This window comes from Alosa alosa, chromosome 17 (genome assembly GCF_017589495.1).
Source record: "Alosa alosa isolate M-15738 ecotype Scorff River chromosome 17, AALO_Geno_1.1, whole genome shotgun sequence".
Lineage (NCBI taxonomy): Eukaryota > Metazoa > Chordata > Actinopteri > Clupeiformes > Clupeidae > Alosa > Alosa alosa.
In genome coordinates this window covers 13,383,695-13,406,065 of record NC_063205.1, presented here as the reverse complement: position 1 = coordinate 13,406,065, position 22,371 = coordinate 13,383,695, and the positions used below count along the sequence as shown (strand labels likewise).

The following is a 22,371-nucleotide window of genomic DNA, read 5'->3' as shown; positions in this document are numbered from 1 at the left end:
GTGTGGTGCCGTGTGATACGGAGTGTTGTGGTGTGGTGCAGTACGGTGCGGTGTGGTGCGGTGTGATACAGAGTGTTGTGGTGTGGTGCGGTGCGGTGTGTTGCGGTGTGGTGCGGAGTGTTGTGATGTGGTGCAGTGTGGTGCAGTATGGTGCGGTGTGGTGCGGTGTGTTGTGTCGTGTTGCGGTGCGGTGTGGTGCGGTGTTGTGGTGTGGTGCAGTATGGTGCGGTGCGGTGCGGTGCGGTGTGTTGTGTTGTGGTGCGGTGCAGTGTGTTGTGGTGTGTTGTGGTGCGGTGTGTTGTGTTGTGTTGCGGTGCGGTGTGTTGTGTTGTGGTGCGGTGTGTTGTGTTGCGGTGCGGTGTGTTGTGGTGTGTTGCGGTGCGGTGCGGTGTGTTGTGGTGCGGTGTGTCGTGTTGCGGTGCTGTGCGGTGTGTCGTGTTGTGGTGCGGTGTGTTGCGGTGCGGTGCAGTACAGTGCGGTGCAGTACAGTACAGTGTGGTGTATTTACAGTGCGATGTGGAGGGCCTCAGAGAGTGACAGGTGGTAAACACGTTGACCTGGGCGGGCGTGCGGGTTTAGACTCCAGTGGCGCCATTCAGGAGAACATGCGGAACAATACAGGAAAATGATGAGCGCTTGTGTGCCTGCGCTTTCCACGCACCATGAATACTGCGCCAGATTATAGGAAACGGCTGCGCCATTTACATAATGTGAAACACTTTTTTATTCTTTCTTCCTTTCTTTCTGTCTTTCTTTTCTTGAGTTTCTTTTTTATTTCTCTTCTTTCATTCATCCATTCTCACTCACACTCACACACACACACACACACACACACACACACATCCTCTCACACACACACACACACACACATCCTCTCACACACACACACACACACACATCCTCTCACACACACACATACTCACTCACTGACTTGTTCTCCGCCGCCCCCAACTATTCACCAAATAAATGAGAAAACTATCAAAGCGCTGAAAAATATTTGACAAAAGGTGCTAGGCGCGAGCGAGTGGATTCCGAATGACCCGGCGCACGGAACACAAAGGGCTCGCTACAGTCCCCCAGCTTCCACAGGCAGCCATCGGAGTAAGACCTGGCAGAGTATTTATTATTGAGCACAATGCAAATATATTACCATGTCACCTACACCACTTTACCCCGCCAAGCCAAAGGAAATCATATCAGAAAGAGACCAGGGGATTTATAGAGAATTCCAGAAGAGAATACAGTAATGGACATTTTTTTTTCCCTCTCCCTGCATATATTTTATTTTTTAAAGGGGGGGGGTTGGGGTTGGGGGGGGGGGGGGTGATATGGAAGTCCATAGAAAAGGCTTTTTTTTTTACGTGTGGAATATTAATCTGAGAATAATGGAGAGTGTGGTCATTTCTTGGGTGCGCTAGATGAACTTGGGAGGCTAGAGGCTGCCTGCATGAAAAGAAAGGGAGAAAAGACTGATGAGGTCCATCCAGCTTTAAGCCTCTACTCCCAGAATCCGTGAAACTAAAGAACACATACCAAGAAGGGACATAATATCAGATTGATAAGCTTGTTCTATCAGGCATATATAAATACATTTATAGGTATTTAACTACTATTCAGGTTTTTTTTGCATGTTTGTAGGTTTCTGCCATTCAGGTGCACAAAACACCTCTAGGTTATCGGTAAAAACCTGTTAGCTTGGTTATCAGTTAAAAGAATGAAGACTGTCAATGTTTATGAGTCGTTGTTGTCACTTTGTATGCAAAGTTCACCTTTCACCTTAGCACACAATGTATAGAGCACAGGGGAATGCAGTGCACCATGGTTGTTTATACCTACTAACAGGAGTCTGTACAGTGTGGTGGTTACCTCAGCAGGCTGGAATGAGAGCTGGGTAGTTTTCACCTGGAGTGCTTAAGAGCAAGACAGTAAATCTATGGATGGCATTCCTTGGAAATGCTGTTAAATCACACTGTTTGCTTTCTGCGGGCGAGCCTCTCAAAAAACATTGGACCTGTGAAATTCCTCAGCCATAAAAACTACCTCGCACAGACGCACGCTCACACCTCCACCATCACACATACACACACACACACCTTTCAGTCCTGTTCCTTGCAACTCTTCCAACCAATCAGTTTGTGTCTTCAAAGAGTTATGTTTGTGTAACTGTGTACCTGCATGTGCCTGTCTCTGTGTGTGTGTGTGTGTGTGTGTGTCCATCAGTGTTTCACCTGCCAGATCATTTCAGCCTATTCTAGAGAATTCTCATACGGCAGCCTAGTTTATTTACTTTATCTCCAATAAAATGCTTCACTGAGCATTAGCAACTTTGAGACATGAGTTTCAATCAGTGCTGTGGCAGCGGAGTCAGTCTGCATTAAAACACTGTGCTGTGTGTGTGTGTGTGTGTGTGTGTGTGTGTGTGTGTGTGTGTGTGTGTGTGTGTGTGTGTGGGAGGGCAGTCTGTGAGGTGCAACGAAGGGAGCAATGCTACAGACAGGGCAAGTGAGTGAGTGAGTGAGAGGAGCCTAATAACAAAGAGAGAGAGAGAGAGAGAGAGAGAGAGGGAAAGAGAACGATTGAGAGACAGGAAAGATAGAGAGAGGGATGTAGACACAGGAAAGAGAAAGAGAAAGAGAGAGGGGGGGGCAAGATGAAAAGTGAATTTGTTGTGAATAAGAGAATGGGCAGGAGTAAACCCACAGATGAAAAAGTATACAGATAAAAATATCCATACAGAAAACGAGGCAATGCTAAAAGGGCTTCTGACACCTTCTGACTAAACACAGACCCTTTCCATGAAACCTGGCTTTAAATTCTAATTTCAAAAGCCAAACAAGGTAACGAATCAATGGCGAGAAATATACGATTATATGTGAAAGAAAATACCAATGCCTAGACAGACATTCAGAGACAGCAACCAATTGTGCTTTAAATGCCCTTGGCCTCTCAGAGTTAGTGGAAACCCAAATGTAAACATAAGTTACATATATACAGATATATATATATGAAGGATATATATATATATGCTATATATATATATATATTATATATATATAGATTGCATATTAAGATAATATATTATTATTTTATGGTTATTGGTTATTACAGCATATTATAGAGAGAATAGAGCATATTAAAGTTATATATAGAGGGAGGGAGGCATAATATATTTATATATATATAGAAAGAGAGAGGGAGTGAGGACATATATAAGACAGATAGACAGACAGAGAGAGAGGGAGGGAGGAAGAGAAAGTAGTGAAATACAGGGAGAGAGAGAGAGTATATCAACTCAGGCATTGAACCCCACTATCTCCATCCTCAATGAACCATTCCTTCAACAAGTCAGAAAATGACACGAAGCCAGAAAGCCGAGAGGAAGAGAAAGATTAATATAGAAAAAGAGAAATAAAACAAAAAAAGAAAAGGGGATAGTTGTGAAAAAGAAAGTGAGAGAGGGAGATAAGAAAAAAAAGAAAGAAAGAGGTTGAGAAGAACATGGGGACAGAGATGGACTGTGAAAGAGACAAGAAGAGGGCTGATACAGACAAAGGTGTGGAGATACCTGAACAAAGATGGACAGATGGGTAAACAAGCAAAGGAAAACAATATGGACAGAATCGGGGGGGAAAGGGATGGATGGATGGAGGAGATGGATGGATGGATGAAGAGAGGTGCAGAGACACAGATTGTGATTGTGTGTGTAAAAGGGGGGGGGGGGGGGGTTGGTGGACGGAGGAAAGCTGTGTGTGTGTGTGTGTGTGTTGGGTGGGGGGGGCAGGAGGTGGGGAGTCCACAGACAGAATGTGTTCCACATGAGTCCCCAGAGGCTCTTATTGTCTGACGCACAGAACGAAACATGGGACTGTCCGAGAGTCACACACACACACACGCACACACGCACGCACAACCTAAAGTGTGTCTAATAAGGGGTTATCATACATACACCATCCTGAAAGCAACTTGTACGGTCAACCTGGCAAGTTCATCTACTCAAGTCCACCCACACACACACATATGTGGCATATATGGGTACTTGTGTGTGCTCAAATGCTCATATGTGTGTGTTTGGCCAAATACTGTACACACACACACACACACACACACACACACACACACACACACACACAGTTTGCCTGAGTAACCAAGACAATCCATTTTATGGACGGTATCTCTAAAGCCGTGTGGTTGCACAGGCTTGCACTGGTGGATGGGAAGCCAAATTCTACGCTTGTGTCTCACAGAATTTCTCCGCTCCGTATCACTTTTCAAAACCTCGATCAAATGATCAGGAGGAACAAAAGCAGCTGGCATGTTGCCTTTGTAGTAAAAGCTTTTTCAGTGGCTGTGGCTTGACTTCAGGCAGTCAAAAAGGAAAAGAGTGTTTTTTTTTTTTCAAAGTATTATCAAAGGCTTAAAGGGTGTAGGACTTTATATATATATATATATATATATATATATATATATATATATATATATATATATATATATATATATATATATATAAAGAGAGAACGTAACAGAGAGAAAAAATGTGCAACTATTTGCACTAAATGCACAAAAAAGTTGTAAAATACATTGTGATTTATAGCAATGCTGCCATACTAAGACAGAATACAAAAAAAGAGACTCAACTAATTTAATCTAATTTACATTTATATGAACCTTCTTTGTGACCAATTATTCCTATAATCTGGGTGACTTAAAACTCCACGGGAGGCCAAAATCCTTCAGACTCAGTTGCTTCAAAGCATTAAGAATAGAAAATCAGTGTTTTAAAGAAGCCAACTGCTACTAATGTTTTCATTTCTGACATAATTTCCACCATATTCCATGAATGATTCCTTGTACTGTTCACTCCTCGTGTCCAAGACACATACATATCAGTTACTGTACTTAATAACCAATGAGAGCTATATTTCATTCATAAACTCATGCGAATATTTAGCACCGATTGTTTATTCAACTTATTTATTTGTTTGGCTGTTTGTATGGCTGATTGGTTTGGCCACCTGAGTTTCTCATTTAACCCCACGCAGCAATTAAAGAAGTGGGTGAGGGACAGTTGTGATTAAGCCACCAAACTGCCTCTGGAGCCCGGCCAGATCTGTCTCTCCCTCTTTGTGTAAAGTCTGGAGATCTCTCCTCATCTCTCCTCCGCTCTCCTCTCCTCTCCTCTCCTCTCCTCCCCCATCATCCTCTCCTCTCCTCTGCTCTCCTCTCCTCTCCTCCCCCATCATCCTCTCCTCCCCCATCATCCTCTCCTCTCCTCCCCTCTCCTCTCCTCTTTTCTCATCCTCTCCTCTCCTCCCCTCCTCTCTCCTACCCTCTCCTCTCCTCCTTTCTCCTCCCTTCTCTTCTCCTCCTCCCTCCTCTCCTCTCCTCCCCTCTCCTCTCCTATCATACTCTCCTCTCCTCCCCTCTTCTCTTCTCTCATCCTCTCTTCTCCTCTCATCCTCCTCTCCTCCCCTCCTCTCCTCTCCTCCTTTCTCCTTTTCCCTACTCCTCTCCTCCTCTCTCCTCTCCTCTCCTCCCCTCTCCAACCGTCTTTCCTTCCCTCTCATCCTCTCCTCTCCTCCCCTTCTCTCTCCTTCCCTCTCCTCTCCTCTCATCTCATCTCCTTCCCTCCTCTCCTCCTTTCTCCTCCCTCTCCTCCCCTCTTCTTTCCTTTTCTCTCTCATCCTCTCCTCTCCTCCCCTCCTCTCTCCTCTCCTCTCATCCTCTCCTCTCCTCTCTTCTCATCCTCTCCTCTCCTCTCCTCCCTCCCCTCCGCTCTCCTCTCATCCTCTCCTTCCCCCTCTCCTCTCCTCACCCCAGCGCTTCTAACATCCACACAAACACACAGGGGAGTGCAGGCAATCAGCGCTAGACGCTACAAAAGACCCCCCCTCTCCACCCTCCCATGTGAGACCAATTCATTGGACATGATCACCTGCGACTTGAAGCAGTCGTCTGCCTAATTCCCCCCACCTGAAATAACGGGTTCACGGTCGTGTCAGGCGGCTCTGATGTCATGCCTTTTCCGTGGCCGGGTTCGGTTTCACAATAATCTCAGGGCGCGCTTTGGAGACATTCCACCAGTAGGGATCCTACCCCAGCCCCCCCCCCCCCCCAAAAAAGAGAATCTGAAAAAGGTCACTTTTAAAAGTGTGTGTGTGTGTGAGGACTGATAGGTGTGGGTGTTTGATAGAAAGATGTGAGGGAATGGCCCTGTCTGGGACGGCCGCTGTCTCTGTGAAGGACACTTGGCCGTGACAGTGCGGCTCATTGGGGACCTGCTGATTAGCATAGCTCCCCTGGCGGATCAATAACCTCATTGAGTCGGTCTGCCTCCTCCGTCACGTCCTGATAGCAGCCCAGGCCCCCTGTCTGCCCTACTCAGTAACTCTACTCGCACGCCAACGGTCCAGTCTCTTCAAATGTTATTTTTCTCACTGTCTCTCCCCTTCTCTCTCCCTCTCTCCTCATCTCTCTTTCTGTCTCTTTGTATGTTTATATGCACAGATACATACACATACACACACACACATACACGTAAATACATCTTTCTATCTCTATATGACTCTGTACTCTCACAGCAACTGCCCAGTCTCATAAAATTCTGTCTCTGTCCATCTCTCTCTCTCTCTTTGTCTCTCTTCATCTCTCTCTGTATGTATGCATATCTTTCTATCTCTTTGTTTCCTTCTCTCTGCCCCCCACCCCTCTGTTATTACCTATTTTATTCAAGCTCTTGAGTGAAGGCTTAAGATGGTGCCACAAAGAAAACACATGACAGAGCTAATCCGTCACCAAATTTGTGTGTATATAAATGTGCTGAATTGGAGAAGGTCAAAGGCTGTTTAAGTGTGTAAAGGAATTTCATGCTATGCATTTTTTTTTTCTTTCAAATTGAGGACAAGTGCAATTTAGGCAAAAGAAAGCAGAGATAGATAGAGAGAGACACAGAGAGAGAGAGAGAGAGAGAGAGAGAGAGAGAGAGAGATAGAGAGAGATGGAGAGAGAAAAAAAACTTTTGAGTGGCACTGCCATGATGTAGTCACACTGAGGGGCAATACACAAGGACACCCTCCAGCCAAGAAGAAGTGATGTTATCAGCCCTTAGCCAAACTGAGTTGGGCAGAAATATGGAAACTTGGTGCACTTCCAAAAAGAAATAATGCCAAGACAAAACACTGAAGCAGAAAGAGGAAGAGAGAGAAGGAGAGACTTTTTCAAATAAGAGAGAGAGAGAGAGAGAGAGAAGAGAGACCCATGGCCTGGAAGTGAAAGAAGAAAGGAGGGGAAAAGTGAACCTTTGATGACTAGGACTTTTCGGTTGAAAAGGCTTAACTTTAAAATATTCCTGCCAGTTGTGAAAAGGGGATTGACCAATGACCTGATCCTAGGCACCCACTGAGCAAAAGGGTTAATGGTGGATAAAGATTAGGACACCCACCCCCTATACGCCAGCAGCACCCCACCACCACCAGCCCCTCGGCTGCGTCCCAGTGCACCTTCTCCTCAATCCCAAATCAGTTTAACAAAGGGGAACCTGCCAATGGGGAGAGCCGGGGGGAAGCTTTGATATCTCCCATCCCCAATGCCTGCGCCGTCCAGGGTAAAGACCCACGGAGGTTACCCTCTCATACTACTCCGGGGAGGGAAAGGCTTCTCAGCCAGAAGAAAAAAAAAAAAAAAAAAGAATCCCATTTGGGGGTGGGAAATGGCAGTCACTCTTGATAGAACAAGAAATCAATTTCAAAGGGGAGAGCGAGAAAAGCTGGCCATCCAGGCTGGTCGTCTTCACACTTGCCGAGATATGCTTAATTGCTGTAGATTTTTCCCGAACGTGTGTACATTTTTTGGGGGGCAAAGTTAGGGCGTTTTACACTTTTTTTTTTGCCGGATGATTAGAGGACTTCTGTTCCCGGACAGATATGCTTTAAGAGTTCATCTTTGAAGATTTAACTGGATACTCGACAAATTAAAAACTAATATTCAAATCTCTTTTAGGTGGAGAAAGAGCGAGGGGGTGGGGTGTGGGAGGGTGCGTTTCTGCTCAACCCTGTGAGGCGGTGGCTCTTGGGATATCGGCCGCAGCCCAGAGGCTCGCCACCCAACCTCGCCACTCAAGCCTCGCTTTAATCATATCTGCACCTCAAAGGCAAAAACCACCAGGCAGAATATGGATATTAAGCACCAGTCCCCCCTCGGTACCCTGAGCGGGGCATTAGAAAAAAAAAAAAAACTTGCCTGGCAGAAGTTTAATCGACCAAATGGAGAGTTGTCCATTATCGTTGCCTGTAAGATCTGAGCTCGAATCACTTCCCCATCACTCACTCTCTTGCGCCAAGTTTCTTCGAACAGAAATTTCGGGCCACATGTTTAATTCAAACATATGAGAACGACATTGCAGAACCCAAGGTGCCCATTTTCATTCACAAGTGGAAGTGAGTAAATGCTAGATCTTAAATTATACTTTTTCTGCACTCACCCTAAACGTATAAAACACATCCTTTCACACTTTCCTTTTTGCCATCACACATAATGATCCAGCCCGAAATGTGTTGCTCTCTCAAGCTACGGGTGCGACTCCATACACTTACCCATCGCTACTGCAGTCAACTGTCTAACAATGCCATGGAGTCCCTGGCAGCAATGAGATAGGCTGCATTAGCAACAAAGGCCACCTCAGGCACATAATCAATGTGGCATATTTGCTTGCGCTCAGATTCTTGGCACTCATTTCGCTTTGACTTGGTGACTAAAGGCTCGTGTTATTGTCACGACTGCCTTGGAAAGAAAGGCATCTGAGTGAAGCAACCCTTCACCATGCTGTATTGCACCTTCTAATGGCCAGAGTCCCTTGTGAGCACTGATATTAATATTTAACAGAGTGAGCAACACATTTATGTTATTAGGACAAGGCGAAGGTTAAAAGTGTGTTTAACTGAAGGCATGGTTAAAAATGTGCTTATAATTCCTGAGCAGAGATAATGGGAACATCAAACTTGTCAATACAAAGTATAAAAAGATACTTCATGAAGTGGCAAAAAATGCTTGTCGCAACTGAGTGGTACGTAATGTAGAAACTATACGTTCAGAAAAGACACAACTTCACTGACATAATAAAAAAACAGCGTCTCTTACTCCCCCACTTTAATACAAACGGCAAAGAAACCTCTTGCAGTGAGTGGATACTAATAAGGCTGAATGGACCAACACAAGAAAATGCAAATGACCATTTAAAAAGACTACAGGTACTCACCACTTTTCCTGGACTTCAGAATACGCTTGTTCTGCCTTCCGTTATGGCAACTGCCATTCCATATTTCGTCCTGAATAAAATGAGCATTTTGTTAATGTCAGAGAAAAAGGGCTTTGGCCATTAAAAAGCAGCAGTCAATTAGCAAACAGCACTGCAGAAGTGGGCACTCTCGGCCAATGCTTCAAAAATAATGGATTCGGTGTGCCGGTTGAATGACATGTCTCGTCATGCATTTACATTAAGTGCTGACAATACATTTGATTTATATTCCTGTAAATTGGAAGCTATACAGAAAATAATACGATATGTGTTTCTGGCAGCAGTTGCTGCCTCAGGAGCTGAACTTCAGAGGGAGGATGTATTAAGATTCTCTAGCTATCAGTATCGTGTGAAACTATTTGGAGGAGGAAGGGCAAACCAAACAGAAAACTAAAACCTATTGCCGTTGTGGTGCATTCTGTCACGCTAGATGGACAACAATCTTAGTAGATATTCTGAGAGATAAAAACAACTAGATAATCCCTGACACCAACGTTTTTTTCTCTCTACAGCCAGCAACACAGATTAAGCCTTCAGTACAGTTCTCTAAAACACTTGTGTCAAAGAGGTAACACGTTCCGATTCATTCCGCTTCCTTTCAAAAGGGGGACACATCTGTCAAAGGCTGGGAGACACCAGCAGGACCAGAGGAAAAGGCTGTTTTTTTTTTTTTCCTCACACACACTTACCCTTGGGGGAGAAACTTGCCAGTAGTGTCCGTCACAGGAACACGCGGAGACCAGAGGCGAGGATGATCTGCAAAGGAGAAGCAGAATAAAACAACATTACGAACATATTAAAGCCATTACAGACGGCGTAAGATCCTATTGCTTTGTTGACACAACTGTTTTACATTAGATATGCGAGTGGTTTTGTCTGTGTTTTCTTGTGCAGTTGTAACTTTATTTATGGCCTCGGGAATGTCTGGGCCATTTAAGTATGAAATGATGAAGATGCCATCCATCAAAACACATCTGAAACTCCCTATCTCTCTCTTTCACAGTATCTCTCGGTCCATGATGACTGTTTTAGCGTGGAATAACAAAATGTGTCTTCTCGAAAAAGAAGAGTCAACAGTATGTCTTGAGGGCTCATGCCAGTGGGAGCGTAAATCACAGTTTACACCCTGCGTTAACATTTCAGCTGACACTTGCAGGTGTACAATAATGACCATGCCACGCAAACGCCGGCCCCAAAGAACAAGGAGGGGAGGGTGCATGTGTAGTGTGAACTCACTGTCCTCCCGGTGTCTATAGCCCAAACTAAACACACATCCACACACACACACACACACACACATGGAAAAAAAACACCTCTCAAATTGTGTGTGTGTTTTTTTCCCCCCCTCTCTCCCCTACGTGCATTTTTTCCCAGAATTCCAATGACCCCTACAGGCAACCAGCAACTCCAGCATGGCATGGAATGTGCTCTCTGAACTGTACAAAGGCACTTCAGCCTGGAGACTTCTGCTGGAAACAAAAACCTGCCAAGTGCTATTATTTTTACTGTCTGAGTCTGGGGAAATGTTGCACAGACGCCTGCTATATAATCATACATCAAACATATTATTATTATTATTATAATTATTATTATTATTATTAAATCATTTACTCTTCGTTCATTTACTCTAAGGTTCAGAAGCCTCTTGGGTTTACATGTGTGATTATTTACAATTTTGTAAGCCTACTAATGCTGCCATTTAGAGGCGTACACAAACATCCTATCACACTCTGGAGCACAGAGTAAGCCCTTTAGGCTTAGTCAACATTTGAATGAGAGATTTGCGCATAAAATTAGATTTGAAAATGTTTAACACTTTTGTGTAAATAAACGCCGTGAATGAGAGGCAACATAAGCATGCAAGCATCCACTAATCGCTGCAAATAATCACGAAACATTATTTTTTGCTAATGTTCCGATAATTTTTAATGACTTCTGAGGGTTTATTTTTTTCTTTCATACACACACTTGCATTTCGGCTGTAAATCTTGTACAATTTAATTCGCGAGCAATGCAACCAGAATGCCATTAGTCTGTGTGACCTCGAAATGCTAGGGACTTACAAATACCATACACATTTCCATTCGGCACACAAAGCAGCCTCTAAATGCTATCAAATTATACACACTCTGCTTTCACACTCAGAAGGACCCTAATAATACCGTACCCTGATATTTACATGAAATGCGGCAGTAAGTCTAGATAAACTATTTCAAATCGAGCATAGAAATACCTCCACAGCCTCAAAAGCAGCACAAGCAAAGGAGGACGATGAAAGAAGACATTATGCTAACAAGTCAGATTACTGTACACAATAATTTTATCTTTAAAGTAAATACCATGCCTCTGTTATAGGGCTAGACTGCTACGGAAAGTCACTGCCATACCCGCCCCCACCCCCCCCGCACGGGGGCCAAACACGCTCTTATCTGAGCGAGTCGTCCAATTCAGGCCCCCCGAACAAAGATGAGTCTTCAAGCTCCGTCTATTCATCGCCGGACGTGTAATTACCCCCGGTTCACAGTCTAGACGTCCGCCGCTTTCTCTGCATTTAAGACCCCCATCTGCATCATGCGTGGCACTCGCTAGCCCCCGCGCGTTAAATCTGCCCGCAGATAAATTAGCGAAGAATGCGGCGAAAGGGACACAATGAAAAGAACTTTATCCTTCCCCCGCTGCTAAATGAGATTTCTTTGAAATGCAGATCAGTGGCGCTAGATTAGTGAATTTTAGCCGCTGTCAACATCATAACAAAATACAAATGTGATTGTTCGTCCGGGACTTATCTTCTTGCCTCCATCTGCTGGCTGCTTATTTACTAGCCTTGATTTACTATGCAGATCTAAATAAGAGGCATCAAAAGGAGGGCTTACTACACAATGGCTTCTTAAGCTCCTACATCAAGGTATTTGAGAAAGGAGTCCAATGGAAAAAAGGGCTACCCATCAAAGGCACATCACTAATGAACTTCCATTTTAGAGGGGGTGTGCGGGGCTATAATGCAGAGACTGACAGAGACAGAGAGAAGAAGAAAGAGAGAGAGACAGACACAAAGTCAGAGACAAGGTGGCGGAGAGACAAAAAGAAAAGGAGAGACCAGGGAAACAGAGAGAGATAAAGGAACAGATGAAGGGAATGAAAGAGAGCATTAGTGATGTGATTGAGGAGGTGAGATAGACAAACTCGAGAGACAACACACAAAAAAAAAATTAAGTCGGGGGGTATTGGGTGGAGACTAGTGGCCACAACGCCGGAACCCCCAGCCTGGGAGACAGGTATGACTGACACAGGGCGAGGCAGGCTGGGCCGTGGAGAGGTGAGATCTGGGTAAACGCTCGGAGCTCAGGTAAGACAGGATGAGCCGTGACATGACGGCGCACATTCCCACAGGCCTCGGGGGCTGGGGGGCCTCTGCAGGCTGCCGCTGTCGCTGCCGCTACCGCCGCTCCCTCTAATGAAATATGGCCCTGAGAAAATACCACAACAGGAACACTGTGCTCTACTGTATCTGCACCCTGGTGTACATTTACAGGAAGTTTCTTTTGAGGATGTGCAGGAGTGTGTGTGTTTGTGTGTGTGTGTGTGTGTGTGTGTGTGTGTGTGTGTGTGTGTGTGTGTGTGTGTGTGTGTGTGTATGCAGGTGTGCACGTGTGTGCTGGTGAGACCAAAAGCATGTGATTTTTTGTGTATATGTGTGTATGTGATTGTCTGAGTGTGTGTGTGTGTGTCAGTCTGCTCTCCTTCTGTACACAGTCTACAAGCAAAGCAAAGCAAAGACTCAAGTGGATAGTGCTTTCCTGGAGATCCCACACAACCACTGTAATCTTCAAAGCTTCAGGAGTGAAATTTAAAGGGTATGGGGGGGGGGGGGGGTGGCAGTCTCTTAATTTCACGGCGTATTTGTTGCATCCTGCTTACGGGGGGAGGATTACAACCCAAATCCCATAACTGAAGGGGGGGCACAAAGCATCTCACTTTGTCAAGGATTGGGCCCTGATCAGTGCCATATTTGATCCAGAGATTACAGTTATCGAGGAAGATTTATTTCCTGCTCATTCCTGTACACACACACACAAACACACAGCCAACACACACACACACACACACACACACACACACACACAACACACACACACACAAGAGAGAGACAGACACAGACAATACATACTGTACATATTTACATATGGGCTGTATAAAAGACAGGGCCGTGTTATTGCGCTCTGGTTTGTGTTAAGACCCCACCGTGCACTCATGACGGTGAGTTTAACCAGCAACAATCAGCCCTGGAGCTGTGTGTAGTCGGCAGACGGGCCCTGCACACATGTGGCACGCGGGGTTGGGGAGAGGGGCAACTGGAAGGGGTGGCGGGGGTGGGGGCACGACCAGATGATGGAGGGATAGAGGGGGGTGTATGAGGAGAGGTGTGTGTGGCGCGTGGCAGCCACTCGCGTGCCCGTCGGTAGCTCCAAGGCATGTCCTACCTCAGGATTATCATTTCCATAGACAAGCAATGGAGAGAAGACATGAGAGAAGGAGAGAGAGAGGGGGACATAAAGGACTGTTAGGATGAGTATAACAAAGCTAAATTGATTGATTGGTAAAACCACAAAGGAACAACATGGTTTACAAAAACACAAACACAGATCAGCGAGCAGCAGTGGCATCCTCTAGGCTGTGCACTGCTGCGCAAACCACAGTTGTCTGCTGATCTCTTCCCCCCACCCTCTCTCCCTCTCTCCCTCTCTCATTCTCTCTCTCCTCTCCTTGCCAAATGGGCTGGTTGCCAGTCTCATTTGCAACCATGAGGGACCATGGCATTTTTTTTCCTGTTTAATGAAATGACAAAACAACAGATTTACATATGCAGAAACAGGTGCTGTAACAGGTTTAACTCCTCTTGACCTAAACCGTTTTGGGAGGCTTTATAAAATAAAAAATAAAACAATATATTGTTTAGAGGAAGGAGAGATAGAAAGAGACAGAAAGAAAATGGGAAACAGAAAAAAAGAAAGTTTATTAGTAACAGCTGCCTGGAGGTATTTAGGCTCGGATGGGTACTCAAGTCTCCACCATCTGTGCTGCAGGTTGCCAGAAGTGACAATCTAAATTAAAAACCACTCATCAAATATCATAAAAATAAACCATTGTGTTCCTGTGCCCATATGCTCTAAAATGTCTCTGGGAGCAAGAGGGGAGAGAGAGAGAGAGAGAGAGATGGAGAGTGAGAAAAAGAGAGGAAGAGCGATAGAGAGAGAGTGAGAGAAAGAGACACAGATGACAAGACAGACAGACAGATCGAGAGAAGGAAAGAGAGAAAGAGAGAAGGAGGTGGAGGTAAAGTTGGACATTCTCCAGTTCCTCTGCTCTAAACCAGGCATGGTTCTGGTCAAGGAGACACAGACACACACACACAGACACAGACACACACAGACACAGGCAATTGGGAACTCCGCTGCCTGATCAACTGCATTCCACCACTGATCCCAATGCCAACAGCAAGAACGCAGAGCAAAGAGTTCCCTTGTTAGAGAGGATTCCTAATGTGTTTGTGTGCACAGGCACACATGTCTGCCTGTCTGCCTGTCTGTGGGTATATAATTCTTTCCTCAAGACAAAGTTCATATTGCTTATAAGTGCACAAAAAAGTGCGCTAACTACACAATATGCCAGTTAATTTATTACAGGCAACACTCATATCCACTAACTAATCACAGCAATTGCCCTTGATACAAAGATGACTAGGAATATATGAGATATTATTTCCAGAATATTCCAGAGAGGTATTTCCAGAATATTCTTTCAGATAAAACACTGAACACACTGAAATAAATATGCTATTCTGAAAGAGCCATTGACATAGTATCTACAGTAGTGTGCTTCTGTACATAGGTGGAGCACTTAATTTGTCCAGACTCGTGTCCCTGTTTCAAGCCACCACAGAGAGCAAACTCGAAAAGTCAGTCGCAGATTGCTCTTTTGCCCTCCTTTCGAAAGACATCATCGCCTTTCCCCTTGTTGTTGCTTTGCCCTGTTTGTATTTAGAGGCAGGCGGGTGGGGGGGGGGGGGAGCGACAAACCTGGGATGGCCGTGACCCTGCATGTGTGTGTGTGTGTGTGTGTGTGTGTTTGTAAGGGGTTGGGGGGGCAGAAGGCAGCTCCATATGCCTGCAGCCCCGAGCCTGCTGCTCTTTCTGCAGCCTAATGTGCTTGTCAGGAGACGTTAGCCTCACAAACCCCGTATGTGTGTTTTGCCTCCTGTTTTACACAACATGTTGAAAATAAACAGATTTTTCCCCTTGCTCTGCTGTGTGTGTGTCTGTCTGTGTGTGTGTGTGTGTGTGTGTGTGTGTGTGTACTCTCACCCTTTCTGCAAAACAAGCCTGTCCTCAGAGACAGAAGAAGCCAAGGTCAGTATGGGAAGCCTGGTGGAATGTACATGGTCACAGAAGACTGACGTGTGTCAAATCACCTTTCCTTTATTTCATTTAAGCCTTAACAGTATGTTTCCATGAAAATACATTTTTTATTAACCATACCAGACTCCAATCAGGACACCACTTGTCATAGCAAGAGAGACCCGATGTATTATCTCCCATTTAGCTCAGGGACTGACTCATTCACTGACAATTAAAAACTGGTGAACTTAAGTGGTGCAGATCAGTGTAACATTTACATATAACAATCACTGTGCCAAGTCAAGACTCAAGAAAAAGGTCATGACTAAGGGCCCGTCCCAATACCTCCCCTACCCCTAGATTTTTGCCCTAACCCTCGTTTTTGCGCGTGCACGTGTAGGGCTAGGGTGTCCCATTACTTTAGGGAGCAAGGGGAAGTGCTATTTTCCCCTTAAAACCAACCCTCAAAATATAGCCAGGACCGATGCAGGCTTAAAACGAAGTGGGAGATGAAATTACCCAGGATACCGTGCGAGCTCAGCGAGCAGCATTTTTTTTTTTATATATTTTCGCAAATAAGCATATTAAAATTTCGAAATATGTTGGAATATGTTAGTTTGATGCACATCTGATGGACTGTTGAGTTTTGAACACTAATGTTAGAAAATATCTCAATGGCTATCTGACAATGTTCAAGATATCTGCTGAGTGCTTTGAGAGAGTCTGCCCATCAAATAACGTTATAGGCTATATCTGATCTGGGTAGATTCGTCAATATTTAAGGTGTGTGTTCTGGCATTCATATGAACACAAATATCTTTGTTGATTAACCAGACGTAGATAAACCAGCACAGCCCACACAACAATGACCGCTGGGCATGTTCCTGAATGAAAATAGTAGCAGGCTACTATCGGTAGACACGCCGTTTCTTGGCGTGGGACGTAGGTGAGCACGTTCGCTATGCTAATTTGCATATAGTGGTGTCCCAATTCATAGGGAAAGATCTTCACCTCCACTTCCCTTGTCGAGGGGGCTTTAATGTTGAGGGCAATCAAAACCAAGTGGAAGTTTTAAGGGGGGAGAAATGGGACGGGCCCTAACTGCCCCCCCCTCCCTCTCCCTCTCTCTCTCTCTCTCTCTCTCTCTCTCTCTCTGGTCACTGTTTACCACTCATTCACCACTGAATTCTAAGTGGTGCAGATAGTGGGCTGATCTGTGCTGACTGTCGGGCGACCTTGCCGGTTGCCACCACTGACCCTGCCTTGTCTTCGATTTGGGGGGTTTTGAGGAGCAGAGGGCTTGGAAGCTCAGGGACTGACTCATTCACTGACAATTAAAAACTGGTGAACTTAAGTGGTGCAGATCAGTGTAACATAACATATACATATAACAATCACTGTGCCAAGTCAAGACACAAGAAAAAGGTCATGACTAACTGTCCCCCCCCTCTCTCTCTCTCTCTCTGTTGTGCGGGTCACTGTTTACAGCGACCACTGACCCTTAGGCTGATCTGTGCTGACTGTCGGGCGACCTTGCCGGTTGCCACCACTGACCCTGCCTTGTCTTCGATTTGGGGGGTTTTGAGGAGCAAAGGGCTTGGAGTGGGGAGTGGGGAGTGAGGATGAGTGTGGGGTCAGCACCCTGAGAGCGATGTGCTCTTCTACACCGTTCTTCCTCAACCCCCCCTCCTCCTCCTCCTCCTCCTCCCCCTCCTCCTTCTCCTCCTCCTCCATTTCTCTCCTTCTCAATGTTTCCTTTCCTTCTGGAAAGTGGACGCATCGCCGTCTGTTGCCAGGACGCAGAATGCGCGTTCAGGGGGCAAACACAAACAGAGAGACGCAAGGGTTTTGACAAATGACTTCACATCACCCCTCGGTGTCAGAGAGTCACTTATCTCAAAGATGAATTACGTCGCGGGAGATAAGATAATAAACAGCCAGGGCTGGGGGTACCAGCTTCACACAGTCATAGAGAGGTGAGGAGGCAGTTCGCTTAAGATGGAGGGTTCGCTTATGGACAGAAACCTGAAGCTCAATTGAGCGCTGTGCTGTTAAATGGCATCTGCTAAGAGACCGAGAGGAACACATCCAATAACAACACACGAGTGTACCAGCCAAGGGGATATGATCCACCGCGTCCAGTGTGTGTTTACGGCTGTTGAGAGGGCCAGTGCGTTTGAGCTCATTTCCTAAACCTCCCTGATGAAGTAACAGAGTAATGAGGGGGGGGCCCCCAAACATAAACGGCTAACGGCCTTTGGGGACCCCGCCGGATTTGCGGTCTCATTTGAAAACAAAACAAAAAAAAACTGCTCGGGCACTGGTCATCTTCTGCTATGCCCACTTAGCCCTCCACATCTAATCCCGACTCCACTGACCGCACCCCTGTTATTTTTTAGAAAAGCAGGGCTCAAAAAAAAAAAAAAAAAAAATTCATGGGCTCATTTTCCCAGCCAGCCAAAAGTCACAGCGTTTGCTCCTTAGTCAACCCTAAAGCGGACCGGGATTAAAGAGTGACCCAGAGCGTAACTTTCAAAAAAACAAAAGAGAGAGAGAGGGAGAGTGTGTGTGTGAGAGAGAGCTGGAAAGAGTAAAAAAAAAAAAGTCTTGAAGGTTTAGTAGTGCTCAGTGACTGAGGAACACCAAACAGCATTACTGCGACAGGGATAATTACGGGAGAGCCGGGGCCTCTTAAGCACGTAATGCAGTCTTTTATCTGAGCGAGTCAATCTCTCCTGGGCTGACAGCTCGCAGCATATGATCCCCGTAAACAAATACTCTCACGCGGCCTGAAAGTGCCATGAAAGGCCAAAACTGTCAACACAAATTCCATTCTTGAGGAGGCGAGGGGAGGGGAGGGGGGGGGGGGGGGGGGGTAGGGGAGAGAAATTGGAAGGAGGGAGGGGTGAAAAAAGAAAGAGAGGAAAAAAATAAAGGAAGAGAGAGAAAGGAGGAAAAAATAAAGGAGACTTGATCACCTCTGGTTGCCTTAACTTGCATGGAGGGTTGTCATGGAAACCCAAGGAGGAAGTTAAAGTGGATAAAAACAGAAAGCGTTTTTTTCTTTCTTCCCGCTATAATTGCCATTAAGGCTCGACGGCACCTTTTTCCCCCAGCTGTATGCGTTGCTACGACGAGGTTAGCGCTTGACATTTTTCTCTGACCAGCATGCTCTGGCCCTTTGTTTTTTTTTTCTTCTTTAACACCCCCCACCCTTATGTCTTTTCTCGACCCTCCTTTCCAAAACAGCCGATCGCCTCTGAGGGGTTGAGCAAGAGAGCAGTTTTATTCAAAACCAACTCTGTGGCATCGAGGGCAATCAAGATGGCAGAGGGTGAAACCAGAGTTTACGTGAACTTTTCAAAAACAAAGAGTAAAAAAAATAAAAAAAAAAAAAAAAAACCAGACGCAAGCTATTTATAAAACGTGGCGAAACCTAGGGCACCTCGCCCCAGAGAACACGCAGCGCAGACAAGAGAACCAACAGAGAATCGAGTAGAGATTTTCTCCCCGTGGCCGTGTTCCTGCTCCTGCTCTCCCTCCTGTCGGGAGGATCGCTTTTTCAGGCTGATGCATGGCAGCTATTTGCATGTGTGCATATTTAAGAGCCACGGCAAGAGGTAATGTAGCAGAGCGTTGCTATGAGAGGCTCAAAAATCGATATGGAAGTGCACATTAACCTGCACAAGCTGTGGCGGCGGAGGCAGCGCCATCTCACTCCAACCTGATAGGGATAAATGATGGCAACTTGTGACAAAGCACACACATCAATCCTCAGGAGAGTGTTCATTTTGCTATTAACATAATGAAACACACGTACCTACCTACCCCCCGCCCCCCCTGCGCACACACACACACACACACACACACACACACAACCCTCAAGCCAATGATAAATGCATCTCCACTAAGATGAATGCATGTCTGAGACATAGCTGAGCCCATGCTGTGGGTGGGTGAGTGTGGTGTGTGTGTAGGGGAGGTTAGGGAGGGGGCTACTGTGTCACAGAGGTCAGCTGTCATTTGTCTGTGGGAGACAGGCATGTTAGGACAGGACTCCCCCTCAACACCCACCCACAAACACCCCCTCACTCCAAACTGAAAGTCGAACGGTCAGAATAAGGCTAATTAAAATCACCTGGTGATGGGGGATCCGGCATGTGTGAGAGTGTGTGTGTGTGTGTGTGTGTGTGTCTATGAGCACTGAGCATGTGTGTTCATAGATGTATATATGTGTGTCTGTGTCTGTGTCTGTGTGTGTCTTTCAAACGAAGGCCTGGGCACAGCAGCAGGGTTCTAGAGTGTACGAGTCCCAGGCCGCCACAGAGAGCCCCCGAAAGATTTTTTTATATTTTTTTTAGGGCCGAGCGTTATTAGCCCCTGCTTTGAAGAGTGCCGCCGTGTTGAGTGATGAAATGAGGTGGAGGTGGTGAAGGGGGTTGTGGTGGCAGTAAAGGGGGGTCCAAGTGGAGGTGGCGAAGGTGGGGAGGGTGGCACACCTGCATTTCACCTGTGCAGCTGCCAGCAGCACACAGAGGTGTGCCTGTTTTAACGCAGGGTCATAAACCAGGCTCGGGTCATAGTAGGTAGGGGGTGTTGGAGGTGGTGGTGATGGTTGGGGCAGAGGTGGGGGTAAAGGGTGGTGTTGGGGGGGCAAGGCACCTTGTTAACGCTTAAAAAAAAAACCTTCACTGATTGATTTCTTTGCAGCGTTCCTCAGTCCGAACAGAGTAGGCTAAAGGGCTGTAATATTCTGAGGCCAGACAGAGCTAGCCTCCAATGTACACTTCACCTCTGCACACTATCTGCCTCTCACATCTAATGTACAATTAACACACAGCCTCACGGAGGACATACAGTGCAGAAGAGATGCTGCAAGAATACGGTAAGATGGAAGGAATTGCTAAACAATTATGGCAAATAGCAAAAAATACAAATATTGCACTGCAGCCACACTTATCAATGGTGGTATGATAATTTGATAATTAATAGTACTATTTTATATAAAAAGGCAGATGTTTAAACATTATGTTAAGCCTATAAACCTGTTTTTAATTATTTTTTAAATTTGGTCAATACACAAATGCTGAAGAATCATCAGGAATAATAATGCATGAATCCAATGCAAATTGAGTTCAAATGAACATGCATGGCAAAATTATCAAACACTTCGGGCAAAGAAGGTAGCACAGTCAATTTTGCACATTTGCAAATTGACACAAATATGCGATATGACCTTTGCATGAAAATTGTGCTAAAAAAGAAGCAAGTAGAAGACGTCAGTAAAATGTGATATTTACAAGGTAGTAGGGCACTAAGTACATTTTCTTAAAACGTGTATTTTATATTGTTTGCCACCTTTACACTTGTGTTCGTCGTGAGAGATAGGCTAAAGCAAGAAAAAAGTGGCCTTTTTAAAAAATAAAGATAGTCTTCAAACATACAATCTGGAGATCAAAGGCAAAAAAGACACATGTTGATATGTTTCGCTTGTACTAAAAGTACACACGTCTCAGTTATTTTGAAGTCAAAATACCGCTTTGTTACTACTAACAAACTATTTATGTTGACAAACATATTGTTTGTACATAAACAGCAATATATTAACTTTGCGTCCCGTGGCGCAAGAGAGAAAAGTATGTCCGGTAGCATCAAGGAGTGTTTGGTCATCTTAAAAGTGGCTATGCCTTTACTCCCCGTTGACTCGTCACTGACCCACGCCGGGGTTGCTGCGGGAGCTAGAGTCCTTACTAGCAACAAACTATCGCACAGCGACTATTGTGTCGACAACAACGCCAGAAAGAAACGTTTAGTTGGCTAACCGCAAAGCACTCAAAACGCTACCTTTCTACGAGCCTTTCCCATATCAGTGGTCCTAGGGACAGCAACCCACCTATCGATAACGACTTGTGAAGTGAAACTCAAAAGGGTGAAGAGAGATTAATAGTGAAGTGAAGAAGAAAAAACTTACCAAAAACAGAGAAGTAGCTTTCTGCCTCCGTCAACAACGAGGGCAAGAAGAAATTAAGAAGTCTATGTAGGTTGCACAGTTATGCAAGCTTCACACGTGAAGGTACGAGTCAATCATAAAGTAGAAAAATGAACAACAAGGCGCTGAGTAAATAAAAGCTGCGATATTCCTCCGCTCGGAGATGCCCGCGTAGCCGTGCTGCTGTCTTCAGTCAGTGTGCCGCTGCTGTTATTACTCATGCAACAGAAACAGCAGTACACTCCGTCCTGCTAGAATGCTCTCGCATGACGCGCAATGCCAAGAAGTAGCTTGTTTTTGCATTACGATTCAATACATCAAGATGTATTCCGCGAAGTATTTGGGACTAGCTTATTAGAACGCAAACCCCGGGGAAGCACTTACGCGGAGTTGGATATTGTTATTTTTTGGAGCACTGCGACCCCGTGTGACGTCATATGTCCACCTGCTATGTAAACAAAAAAACTCATCAGAAGTTTAATAAGTAGGCCTACACCTCTTCGGACAATTACAAATAAAATACCACACACCACAGTCTAACACAACGCCTATATCTAATTGAAGTATGATGCCTTTACCAGATAGTAGGCTAAAGGAGAGGTAGAGTATATTTCAAAAGGTTTATCATTGTCAGCTCCATAGCATCTTTTTTTTATTAACAAATAGTCTGATTTGTTGTTAAGATGCAAACCGAGGAA

The 22,371-nt window shown here is 45.3% G+C and overlaps 1 protein-coding gene across 13 annotated transcripts in view; it reads right to left on the bottom strand.

Annotated features, from left to right (window-relative positions):
• The window catches only part of foxp2 (forkhead box P2), a 141,105-nt gene extending 119,147 nt beyond the window's left edge, over positions 1-21,958 (bottom strand). For 11 of the 13 annotated variants that reach the window (XM_048267507.1, XM_048267512.1, XM_048267513.1 and 8 more), the window contains exons 1-3: positions 21,656-21,958; positions 9,979-10,045; positions 9,251-9,320 (exon numbers count right to left, since the gene is read on the bottom strand). The gene's annotated coding sequence lies outside the window, so the exon portion shown is untranslated. The remainder of the gene's footprint in view (positions 1-9,250; positions 9,321-9,978; positions 10,046-21,655) is intronic. The other 2 variants (XM_048267521.1, XM_048267518.1) reach the window with 1 other exon arrangement.
• Positions 21,959-22,371: the final 413 nt, after the last annotated feature.